General features: G+C 36.5%; 2 non-coding genes and 1 pseudogene across 2 annotated transcripts; all 3 read left to right on the forward strand.

Annotated features, from left to right (window-relative positions):
* The first annotated feature begins 8,167 nt into the window (after nucleotides 1-8,167).
* Nucleotides 8,168-8,285, forward strand: LOC132129802 (5S ribosomal RNA; annotated as a pseudogene).
* Nucleotides 8,286-8,520: 235 nt separating this feature from the next.
* On the forward strand, nucleotides 8,521-8,639 carry LOC132129894 (5S ribosomal RNA). Its single transcript, XR_009428649.1, has one exon. It is a non-coding gene; the product is annotated as a 5S ribosomal RNA (ribosomal RNA).
* Nucleotides 8,640-8,723: 84 nt separating this feature from the next.
* On the forward strand, nucleotides 8,724-8,842 carry LOC132129796 (5S ribosomal RNA). The gene has a single exon (XR_009428581.1). It is a non-coding gene; the product is annotated as a 5S ribosomal RNA (ribosomal RNA).
* The last annotated feature ends 2,645 nt before the right edge of the window (nucleotides 8,843-11,487 follow it).

Consider the following 11,487-nt stretch of genomic DNA (forward strand, 5'->3'; position numbering starts at 1 on the left):
AGGCATAAAGTGGTTTTAACTGATGTTATTTTAAATAAAATAGGAATGGAAGAAAATGCTCTGTGTAAAGTGTGCCAGGAAGAGGAAGAGGGGATTTTACATATGTTTTTACATTGTAGAGAGCTAGAGGACTTTTTAAGGAAATGTAAATGTTTAATTAAAGATGTGACAAAGGTGGAGGTGTTGCTTCAATTTATAACAATGTTTTCAGGATTTCTCAGAGGGCAGGCTACAAGTATAACTCGTTTGAAGTAATGGTACTTCATATAACATTATCCAAAGAAACAAATGTTAATGATAAATCCCCTGTTATGTTTGTACTGGCTACTGTATACAGGCCACCAGGGCACCATACAGACTTTATTAAATAGTTTGGTGATTTTACATCCGAGTTAGTTCTGGCTGCAGATAAAGTTTTAATAGTTGGTGATTTTAATATCCATGTTGATAATGAAAACGATGCATTGGGATCAGCATTTATAGACATTCTGAACTCTATTGGTGTTAGACAACACGTTTCAGGACCTACTCATTGTCGAAATCATACTCTAGATTTAATACTGTCACATGGAATTGATGTTGATGGTGTTGAAATTATTCAGCAAAGTGATGATATCTCAGATCATTATTTAGTTCTTTGCAAAATTCATATAGCCAAAATTGTAAATTCTACTTCTTGTTACAAGTATGGAAGAACCATCACTTCTAACACAAAAGACTGCTTTTTAAGTTATCTTCCTGATGTATCCAAATTCCTTAGCATATCCAAAACCTCAGAACAACTTGATGATGTAACAGAAACTATGGACTCTCTCTTTACTAGCACTTTAAATAAAGTTGCTCCTTTACGCTTAAGGAAGGTTAAGGAAAACAGTTTGACACCATGGTATAATGAGCATACTCGCACCCTAAAGAGAGCAGCCCGAAAAATGGAGCGCAGCTGGAGGAAAACAAAACTAGAGGTATTTCGTATTGCTTGGCGGGAAAGTAACATATCCTACAGAAAAGCATTAAAAACTGCGAGATCCGATTACTTTTCTTCTCTTTTAGAAGAAAACAAACATAACCCCAGGTATTTATTCAATACAGTGGCTAAATTAACGAAAAATAAAGCCTCAACAAGTGTTGACATTTCCCAACACCACAGCAGTAATGACTTTATGAACTACTTTACTTCTAAAATCGATACTATTAGAGATAAAATTGCAACCATTCAGCCGTCAGCTACAGTATCACATCAGACAGTGCACTATAGAACCCCTGAGGAACAGTTCCACTCATTCTCTACCATAGGAGAGGAAGAATTGTATAAACTTGTTAAATCATCTAAACCAACAACATGTATGTTAGACCCTATACCATCTAAGCTCCTGAAAGAGGTGCTTCCAGAAGTCATAGATCCTCTTCTGACTATTATTAATTCCTCATTGTCATTAGGACATGTCCCCAAAACCTTCAAACTGGCTGTTATTAAGCCTCTCATCAAAAAACCACAACTTGACCCCAAAGAACTAGTTAATTATAGACCAATCTCGAATCTCCCTTTTCTGTCCAAGATACTAGAAAAGGTGGTATCCACACAATTATATTCCTTCTTAGAGAAAAATGGTATATGTGAGGATTTCCAGTCAGGATTTAGACCGTATCATAGTACTGAGACTGCTCTTCTTAGAGTTACAAATGATCTGCTCTTATCATCTGATCGTGGGTGTATCTCTCTATTAGTTTTATTGGATCTTAGTGCTGCGTTTGACACAATTGACCACAACATTCTTTTGCATAGACTTGAATACTTTGTTGGCATCAGTGGAAGTGCATTAGCATGGTTTAAATCGTACTTATATGACCGCCATCAGTTTGTAGCAGTGAATGAAGATGTATCCTATCGATCACAAGTGCAGTATGGAGTACCTCAAGGCTCAGTACTAGGGCCGCTACTCTTCACGCTTTATATGTTACCCTTGGGAGATATCATCAGGAAACATGGTGTTAGCTTTCACTGTTATGCTGATGATACTCAGCTCTATATTTCTTCGCAGCCCGGTGAAACACACCAATTTGAAAAACTAATGGATTGCATAGTCGATATAAAAAACTGGATGACGAGTAATTTCTTACTGCTAAATTCTGAAAAAACAGAGGTGTTAATTATAGGACCTAAAAACTCTGCTTTTAATAAACTAGAACACTGTCTAAGACTTGATGGTTGCTCTGTCAATTCTTCGTCATCAGTTAGGAACCTAGGTGTGCTACTTGATCGCAATCTTTCCTTAGAAACCCACGTTTCTAGCATTTGTAAAACTGCATTTTTCCATCTCAAAAATATATCTAAATTATGGCCTATGCTCTCAATGTCAAATGCAGAAATGTTAATCCATGCATTTATGACCTCAAGGTTAGATTATTGTAATGCTTTATTGGGTGGTTGTTCTGCACGCTTAGTAAACAAACTACAGCTAGTCCAAAATGCAGCAGCAAGAGTTCTTACTAGAACCAGGAAGTATGACCATATTAGCCCGGTCCTGTCAACACTGCACTGGCTCCCTATCAAGCAAAGTGATGATATCTCAGATCATTATTTAGTTCTTTGCAAAATTCATATAGCCAAAATTGTAAATTCTACTTCTTGTTACAAGTATGGAAGAACCATCACTTCTAACACAAAAGACTGCTTTTTAAGTTATCTTCCTGATGTATCCAAATTCCTTAGCATATCCAAAACCTCAGAACAACTTGATGATGTAACAGAAACTATGGACTCTCTCTTTTCTAGCACTTTAAATAAAGTTGCTCCTTTACGCTTAAGGAAGGTTAAGGAAAACAGTTTGACACCATGGTATAATGAGCATACTCGCACCCTAAAGAGAGCAGCCTGAAAAATGGAGCGCAGCTGGAGGAAAACAAAACTAGAGGTATTTCGTATTGCTTGGCGGGAAAGTAACATATCCTACAGAAAAGCATTAAAAACTGCGAGATCCGATTACTTTTCTTCTCTTTTAGAAGAAAACAAACATAACCCCAGGTATTTATTCAATACAGTGGCTAAATTAACGAAAAATAAAGCCTCAACAAGTGTTGACATTTCCCAACACCACAGCAGTAATGACTTTATGAACTACTTTACTTCTAAAATCGATACTATTAGAGATAAAATTGCAACCATTCAGCTGTCAGCTACAGTATCACATCAGACAGTGCACTATAGAACCCCTGAGGAACAGTTCCACTCATTCTCTACCATAGGAGAGGAAGAATTGTATAAACTTGTTAAATCATCTAAACCAACAACATGTATGTTAGACCCTATACCATCTAAGCTCCTGAAAGAGGTGCTTCCAGAAGTCATAGATCCTCTTCTGACTATTATTAATTCCTCATTGTCATTAGGACATGTCCCCAAAACCTTCAAACTGGCTGTTATTAAGCCTCTCATCAAAAAACCACAACTTGACCCCAAAGAACTAGTTAATTATAGACCAATCTCGAATCTCCCTTTTCTGTCCAAGATACTAGAAAAGGTGGTATCCACACAATTATATTCCTTCTTAGAGAAAAATGGTATATGTGAGGATTTCCAGTCAGGATTTAGACCGTATCATAGTACTGAGACTGCTCTTCTTAGAGTTACAAATGATCTGCTCTTATCATCTGATCGTGGGTGTATCTCTCTATTAGTTTTATTGGATCTTAGTGCTGCGTTTGACACAATTGACCACAACATTCTTTTGCATAGACTTGAATACTTTGTTGGCATCAGTGGAAGTGCATTAGCATGGTTTAAATCGTACTTATATGACCGCCATCAGTTCGTAGCAGTGAATGAAGATGTATCCTATCGATCACAAGTGCAGTATGGAGTACCTCAAGGTTCAGTACTAGGGCCGCTACTCTTCACGCTTTATATGTTACCCTTGGGAGATATCATCAGGAAACATGGTGTTAGCTTTCACTGTTATGCTGATGATACTCAGCTCTATATTTCTTCGCAGCCCGGTGAAACACACCAATTTAAAAAACTAATGGATTGCATAGTCGATATAAAAAACTGGATGACGAGTAATTTCTTACTGCTAAATTCTGAAAAAACAGAGGTGTTAATTATAGGACCTGAAAACTCTGCTTTTAATAAACTAGAACACTGTCTAAGACTTGATGGTTGCTCTGTCAATTCTTCGTCATCAGTTAGGAACCTAGGTGTGCTACTTGATCGCAATCTTTCCTTAGAAACCCACGTTTCTAGCATTTGTAAAACTGCATTTTTCCATCTCAAAAATATATCTAAATTATGGCCTATGCTCTCAATGTCAAATGCAGAAATGTTAATCCATGCATTTATGACCTCAAGGTTAGATTATTGTAATGCTTTATTGGGTGGTTGTTCTGCACGCTTAGTAAACAAACTACAGCTAGTCCAAAATGCAGCAGCAAGAGTTCTTACTAGAACCAGGAAGTATGACCATATTAGCCCGGTCCTGTCAACACTGCACTGGCTCCCTATCAAGCAAAGTGATGATATCTCAGATCATTATTTAGTTCTTTGCAAAATTCATATAGCCAAAATTGTAAATTCTACTTCTTGTTACAAGTATGGAAGAACCATCACTTCTAACACAAAAGACTGCTTTTTAAGTTATCTTCCTGATGTATCCAAATTCCTTAGCATATCCAAAACCTCAGAACAACTTGATGATGTAACAGAAACTATGGACTCTCTCTTTTCTAGCACTTTAAATAAAGTTGCTCCTTTACGCTTAAGGAAGGTTAAGGAAAACAGTTTGACACCATGGTATAATGAGCATACTCGCACCCTAAAGAGAGCAGCCCGAAAAATGGAGCGCAGCTGGAGGAAAACAAAACTAGAGGTATTTCGTATTGCTTGGCGGGAAAGTAACATATCCTACAGAAAAGCATTAAAAACTGCGAGATCCGATTACTTTTCTTCTCTTTTAGAAGAAAACAAACATAACCCCAGGTATTTATTCAATACAGTGGCTAAATTAACGAAAAATAAAGCCTCAACAAGTGTTGACATTTCCCAACACCACAGCAGTAATGACTTTATGAACTACTTTACTTCTAAAATCGATACTATTAGAGATAAAATTGCAACCATTCAGCCGTCAGCTACAGTATCACATCAGACAGTGCACTATAGAACCCCTGAGGAACAGTTCCACTCATTCTCTACCATAGGAGAGGAAGAATTGTATAAACTTGTTAAATCATCTAAACCAACAACATGTATGTTAGACCCTATACCATCTAAGCTCCTGAAAGAGGTGCTTCCAGAAGTCATAGATCCTCTTCTGACTATTATTAATTCCTCATTGTCATTAGGACATGTCCCCAAAACCTTCAAACTGGCTGTTATTAAGCCTCTCATCAAAAAACCACAACTTGACCCCAAAGAACTAGTTAATTATAGACCAATCTCGAATCTCCCTTTTCTGTCCAAGATACTAGAAAAGGTGGTATCCACACAATTATATTCCTTCTTAGAGAAAAATGGTATATGTGAGGATTTCCAGTCAGGATTTAGACCGTATCATAGTACTGAGACTGCTCTTCTTAGAGTTACAAATGATCTGCTCTTATCATCTGATCGTGGGTGTATCTCTCTATTAGTTGTATTGGATCTTAGTGCTGCGTTTGACACAATTGACCACAACATTCTTTTGCATAGACTTGAATACTTTGTTGGCATCAGTGGAAGTGCATTAGCATGGTTTAAATCGTACTTATATGACCGCCATCAGTTTGTAGCAGTGAATGAAGATGTATCCTATCGATCACAAGTGCAGTATGGAGTACCTCAAGGCTCAGTACTAGGGCCGCTACTCTTCACGCTTTATATGTTACCCTTGGGAGATATCATCAGGAAACATGGTGTTAGCTTTCACTGTTATGCTGATGATACTCAGCTCTATATTTCTTCGCAGCCCGGTGAAACACACCAATTTGAAAAACTAATGGATTGCATAGTCGATATAAAAAACTGGATGACGAGTAATTTCTTACTGCTAAATTCTGAAAAAACAGAGGTGTTAATTATAGGACCTAAAAACTCTGCTTTTAATAAACTAGAACACTGTCTAAGACTTGATGGTTGCTCTGTCAATTCTTCGTCATCAGTTAGGAACCTAGGTGTGCTACTTGATCGCAATCTTTCCTTAGAAACCCACGTTTCTAGCATTTGTAAAACTGCATTTTTCCATCTCAAAAATATATCTAAATTATGGCCTATGCTCTCAATGTCAAATGCAGAAATGTTAATCCATGCATTTATGACCTCAAGGTTAGATTATTGTAATGCTTTATTGGGTGGTTGTTCTGCACGCTTAGTAAACAAACTACAGCTAGTCCAAAATGCAGCAGCAAGAGTTCTTACTAGAACCAGGAAGTATGACCATATTAGCCCGGTCCTGTCAACACTGCACTGGCTCCCTATCAAGCATCGCATAGATTTTAAAATATTGTTTATTACTTATAAAGCCCTGAATGGTTTAGCACCTCAGTATTTGAATGAGCTCCTTTTACATTATAATCCTCTACGTCCGCTACGTTCTCAAAACTCAGGCAATTTGATAATACCTAGAATATCAAAATCAACTGCAGGCGGCAGATCCTTTTCCTATTTGGCGCCCAAACTCTGGAATAACCTACCTAACATTGTTCAGGAGGCAGACACACTCTTGCAGTTTAAATCTAGATTAAAGACCCATCTCTTTAACCTGGCATACACATAACATACTAATATGCTTTTATTATCCAAATCCGTTAAAGGATTTTTAGGCTGCATTAATTAGGTAAATCGGAAACGGAAACACTTCCCATAACAACCTATGTACTTGCTACATCATTAGAAGAATGGCATCTACGCTAATATTTGTCTGTTTCTCTCTTGTTCCGAGGTCACCGTGGCCACCAGATCCAGTCTGTGTCCAGATCAGAGGGTCACTGCAGTCACCCGGATCCAGTACGTATCCAGACCAGATGGTGGATCAGCACCTAGAAAGGACCTCTACATCCCTGAAAGACAGAGGAGACCAGGACAACTAGAGCCCCAGATACAGATCCCCTGTAAAGACCTTGTCTCAGAGGAGCACCAGGACAAGACCACAGGAAACAAATGATTCTTCTGCACAATCTGACTTTGCTGCCGCCTGGAATTAAACTACTGGTTTCGTCTGGTCAGAGGAGAACTGGCCCCCCAACTGAGCCTGGTTTCTCCCAAGGTTTTTTTCTCCATTCTGTCACCGATGGAGTTTCGGTTCCTTGCCGCTGTCGCCTCTGGCTTGCTTAGTTGGGGACACTTCATCTACAGCGATATCGTTGACTTGATTGCAAATAAATGCACAGACACTATTTAATTGAACAAAGATGACATAACTGAATCCAATGATGTACTGCCTTTAACTATCATTTTTGCATTATTGACACTGTTTTCCTAATGAATGTTGTTCAGTTGCTTTGACGCAATGTATTTTGTTTAAAGTGCTATATAAATAAAGGTGACATTGACATTGACATTGGGATGAAAATGTAATGGAATGGAACAGAGTTGTGATGTTTGGTTGGGAAAAAAAGTGTCAAAACAAAAGTTTCATTAATCTGTGTGTAATGCTAATGAAAAGTGCAATATGGGACAGAAGAACTGTGGCTAAAAAGGAAAAAATTGTGTTGAATGTTTGGAGGGTGTTTAAGAGAAAAACAGAATTATATATTGAAAGACTGTATGTGTACTTTAAAGGTGTAAATATGTTAGACTCTTTTTATGATGTTTTTACCTCAAAAGTTTATTGTGTTTTAAATGATTTAATGTGGAAGCTTCCAGGAAGTGAAGGAGATTTTTAAATTATCTATGTAAAGGAAAGATGTGTAATGTAGAGATATGTAAAGACAATGTTCTGTGTTTTCTATTGATTGTATTTAATCTATTGTATTTTATTGATTGAAATTTCTTAATTAAAAAAAAAAAAAAAAAGGCTATGCCCGATCTCGTCTGATCTCGGAAGCTAAGCAGGTTTGGGCCTGGTTAGTACTTGGATGGGAAACTGCCTGGGAATACCAGGTGCTGTAAGCTTTTGGGTTTTCTTCCCTACTTATATGATGTACTGGAGATTAGAGTGGCTGATCTTTAAATAGCCCTCTCTTTGCAGCAGTTTTCGCTTACGGCCATGCCAACCTGGCTATGCCCGATCTCGTCTGATCTCGGAAGCTAAGCAGGTTTCGCCTCGTTAGTACTTGGATGGGAGACTGCCTGGGAATACCAGGTGCTGTAAGCTTTTTGGAAATTTTTCACTAATTATATAATAATCTTGCAAAAAAACAGAAAAAAAAAACAGTCAATGCCCGATCTCCGACTCTTAGCATGTTTGGTTCTGGTTACTACTTGGATGGGAGACTGCCTGGGAATAATACCAGGTGCTGTAAGCTTTTGGGTTTTCTTCCCTACTTATATAATGTACTGGAGATTAGAGTGGCTGTTCTTAAAATAGCCCTCTCTTTGCCGCAGTTTTCGCTTACGGCCATACCAACCTGGCTATGCCCGATCTCGTCTGATCTCGGAAGCTAAGCAGGTTTGGGCCTGGTTAGTACTTGGATGAGAGACTGCCTGGTAATACCAGGTGCTGTAAGCTTTTGGGTTTTCTTCCCTACTTATATAATGTACTGGAGATTAGAGTGGCTGATCTTTAAATAGCCCTCTCTTTGCAGCAGTTTTCGCTTACGGCCATACCAACCTGGCTATGCCCGATCTCGTCTGATCTCGGAAGCTAAGCAGGTTTGGGCCTGGTTAGTACTTGGATGGGAGACCGCCTGGGAATACCAGGTGCTGTAAGCTTTTTGGAAATTTTTCATTAATTATATAATATTCTTGCAAAAAAAAAGAAAAAAAAAGCGTCAATGCCCGATCTCCGAATCTTAGCATGTTTGGTACTGGTTACTACTTGGATGGGAGACTGCCTGGGAATAATTCCAGGTGCTGTAAGCTTTTGGGTTTTCTTCCCTACTTATATAATGTACTGGAGATTAGAGTGGCTGATCTTTAAATAGCCCTCTCTTTGCAGCAGTTTTCGCTTACGGCCATACCAACCTGGCTATGCCCGGTCTCGTCTGATCTCAGAAGCTAAGCAGCAGCAAATTGTGAACACAGTATTAAAGCAAAGTAGACTTGATATGGTTTTATGTAACAGACAGTTGGAACTATTCATATCAAAAGTATTTTATAAAAGGTTCAGTGAAAGTGATCAGGATTTTTTAAATGTAATAATTGATTTTAGTGGAGTAGAGAGAGGTCCAGGGGTGTGGGTTTTCAATGCTGAACTTTTAAAAAATGAGTCTTACAAAATGGAAATAGAAAATGTCATAATAAATAGTATAAACAATATTCTATATGATGAAGAAAAAAGCTTGTTTTGGCATAATTTGAAAAAAGCTATGAAAAAAAATATCCATTGAATATTCAAAAAGAATGCAAAAGGCAAAGAAAAGTAAAGAAAGATTTTTAAATAAGGAATGGGAAGAAGAAATGAAAAAGATGTCCGAAGGAAAGATGGATGTGACAAAAATAGTGTTTTTAGAAGAACAATTTAAGAAAATAGAGGAGGAAAAGTGCAGGGGAGCTAAAATTAGAAGCAGAGCGAAAAATACAGTAGAGGGAGAAAGAAGTACAAAATTCTTTTTTGAGTTTGAGAAAACAAGAAAACATGCAGAATTGATCAAAAGTATATTAAAAGATGGGAAAGTTGTGAAGGAAAAACAATGTATTTTAAAAGAAGTGAAGGATTTTTATACTACCTTATTTAAAAATGATTATATAAATGTGAAAGATGAAGAGTTTTTATTGAATCAAATTCAAGTGCAAGTAAATGAAGAAGATAAAAGAATGTGTGATAAGGATATAAATGAAGAGGAAATTGAAGAGGTTATAGACCATTTGAAGAATGGGAAAAGTCCAGGACTAGATGGCTTAACATCTGAGTTTTACAAGGTTTTTAAAAATGTTTTAATACCAATTTTGCACAATTTATTTACTGATATTTTTAAGCGGAAACAAATGAGTGAAAGCATGAAGACAGGAATGATAAAAATGATCTATAAGAATAAAGGAGATAAAGATCATCTTAAAAATTACAGACCTTTGAGTATGCTAAATACTGACTATAAGAATTTGGCTAAGATCATGGCAAATAGACTGAAAAAAGTGATTCCAAACATTATAACAACAAATCAGGCATATGGTGTTTTAAATAGAGATATATCAGACATAGTAACAAATATTAGAGACTTAATGTGGTAAATGAAAGAAAAAGGTGAAGGAGGGTATTTAATTAGCATAGATTTGGAAAAGGCTTTCGACAGAGTAGAGCATAAATATTTGTTTGACTTAATTGAAAAATTTGGATTTGGGAGGAATTTTATAACATGGATGAAATGTTTCTATACTGACATTTTAAGTTGTATTAAAGTAAATGGGTTTTTAACTGATTATATTGAAATTTCGAGGTCTATAAGGCAGGGCTGTCCATTATCGGCATTACTTTATACTTTAGTTGCTGAACCATTAGGAATAGCAATAAATAAAGAAAAACAAATACAAGGAATTTTAGTTGAAAATGATGAAATGCAACAAAAAAATTTCCAATATGCAGATGACACGACTTTGTTTTTAAAGGATTTAAAGAGTATCGAAAAAGCAATGTTAATTTTTGAAAAATATTGTAGCGGAACAGGAGCTAAAGTCAATAAAGAAAAGACTGAATATATGAGGATAGGGAAGGTGGATACTTTAGAAAGACAATGGGAATTTAAAGAGCAGAAGAACCAATTAAAGATTTTAGGAGTTATACTTGGGAAAGATGAAATGAAAACAAGAGACCTGATTTGGGAGGAGGTTATAGGTCAAATGGAAAAAAGACTTAATTTTTGGAAACAAAGAGAATTGTTTTTAAAAGGGAAAGTATTAGTTCTAAATTCTTTATTCCTGTCTAAGATGTGGTATATTTTAAGTGTGGTTAGTCTGCCAGCATGGGCGTACAAAAGAATAAAAACGTATATTTTAAAGTTTTTATGGGATGATGAGCCAGCAAAAATAGCATACGACACAATAATTATAGATCCAATGGTAAGAATGAAGAGTATGAGAATAAAGACAGTAAAAAGGTTTTTGAATAATGATGATATGGTATGGAAAAGAATAATGAGTTTCTTTATAAATATGTGTGGGAAAATGGGGGATGATTTTATGTGGATGAATTTTACAGATAATATGCTTGAGAAGATACCTGAATTTTATAAAGAAGTCTTAAGAGCATGGAAAGTTTTTAAAGGGAAGGTTCATGTGGAGTTTAAAGGAAGAGAGCAACTATTGAAACAGCCCCTTTTCTTAAACAAATTAATTTTAAGGAATAGTAATACAATTTTTTTATAAGAAATGGTATTATGCAGGATTAAGACAAGTCAAAGACATTTTATACGAGGTAAAAC

This window comes from Carassius carassius, chromosome 46 (genome assembly GCF_963082965.1).
Source record: "Carassius carassius chromosome 46, fCarCar2.1, whole genome shotgun sequence".
Taxonomy (NCBI): Eukaryota; Metazoa; Chordata; class Actinopteri; order Cypriniformes; family Cyprinidae; genus Carassius; species Carassius carassius.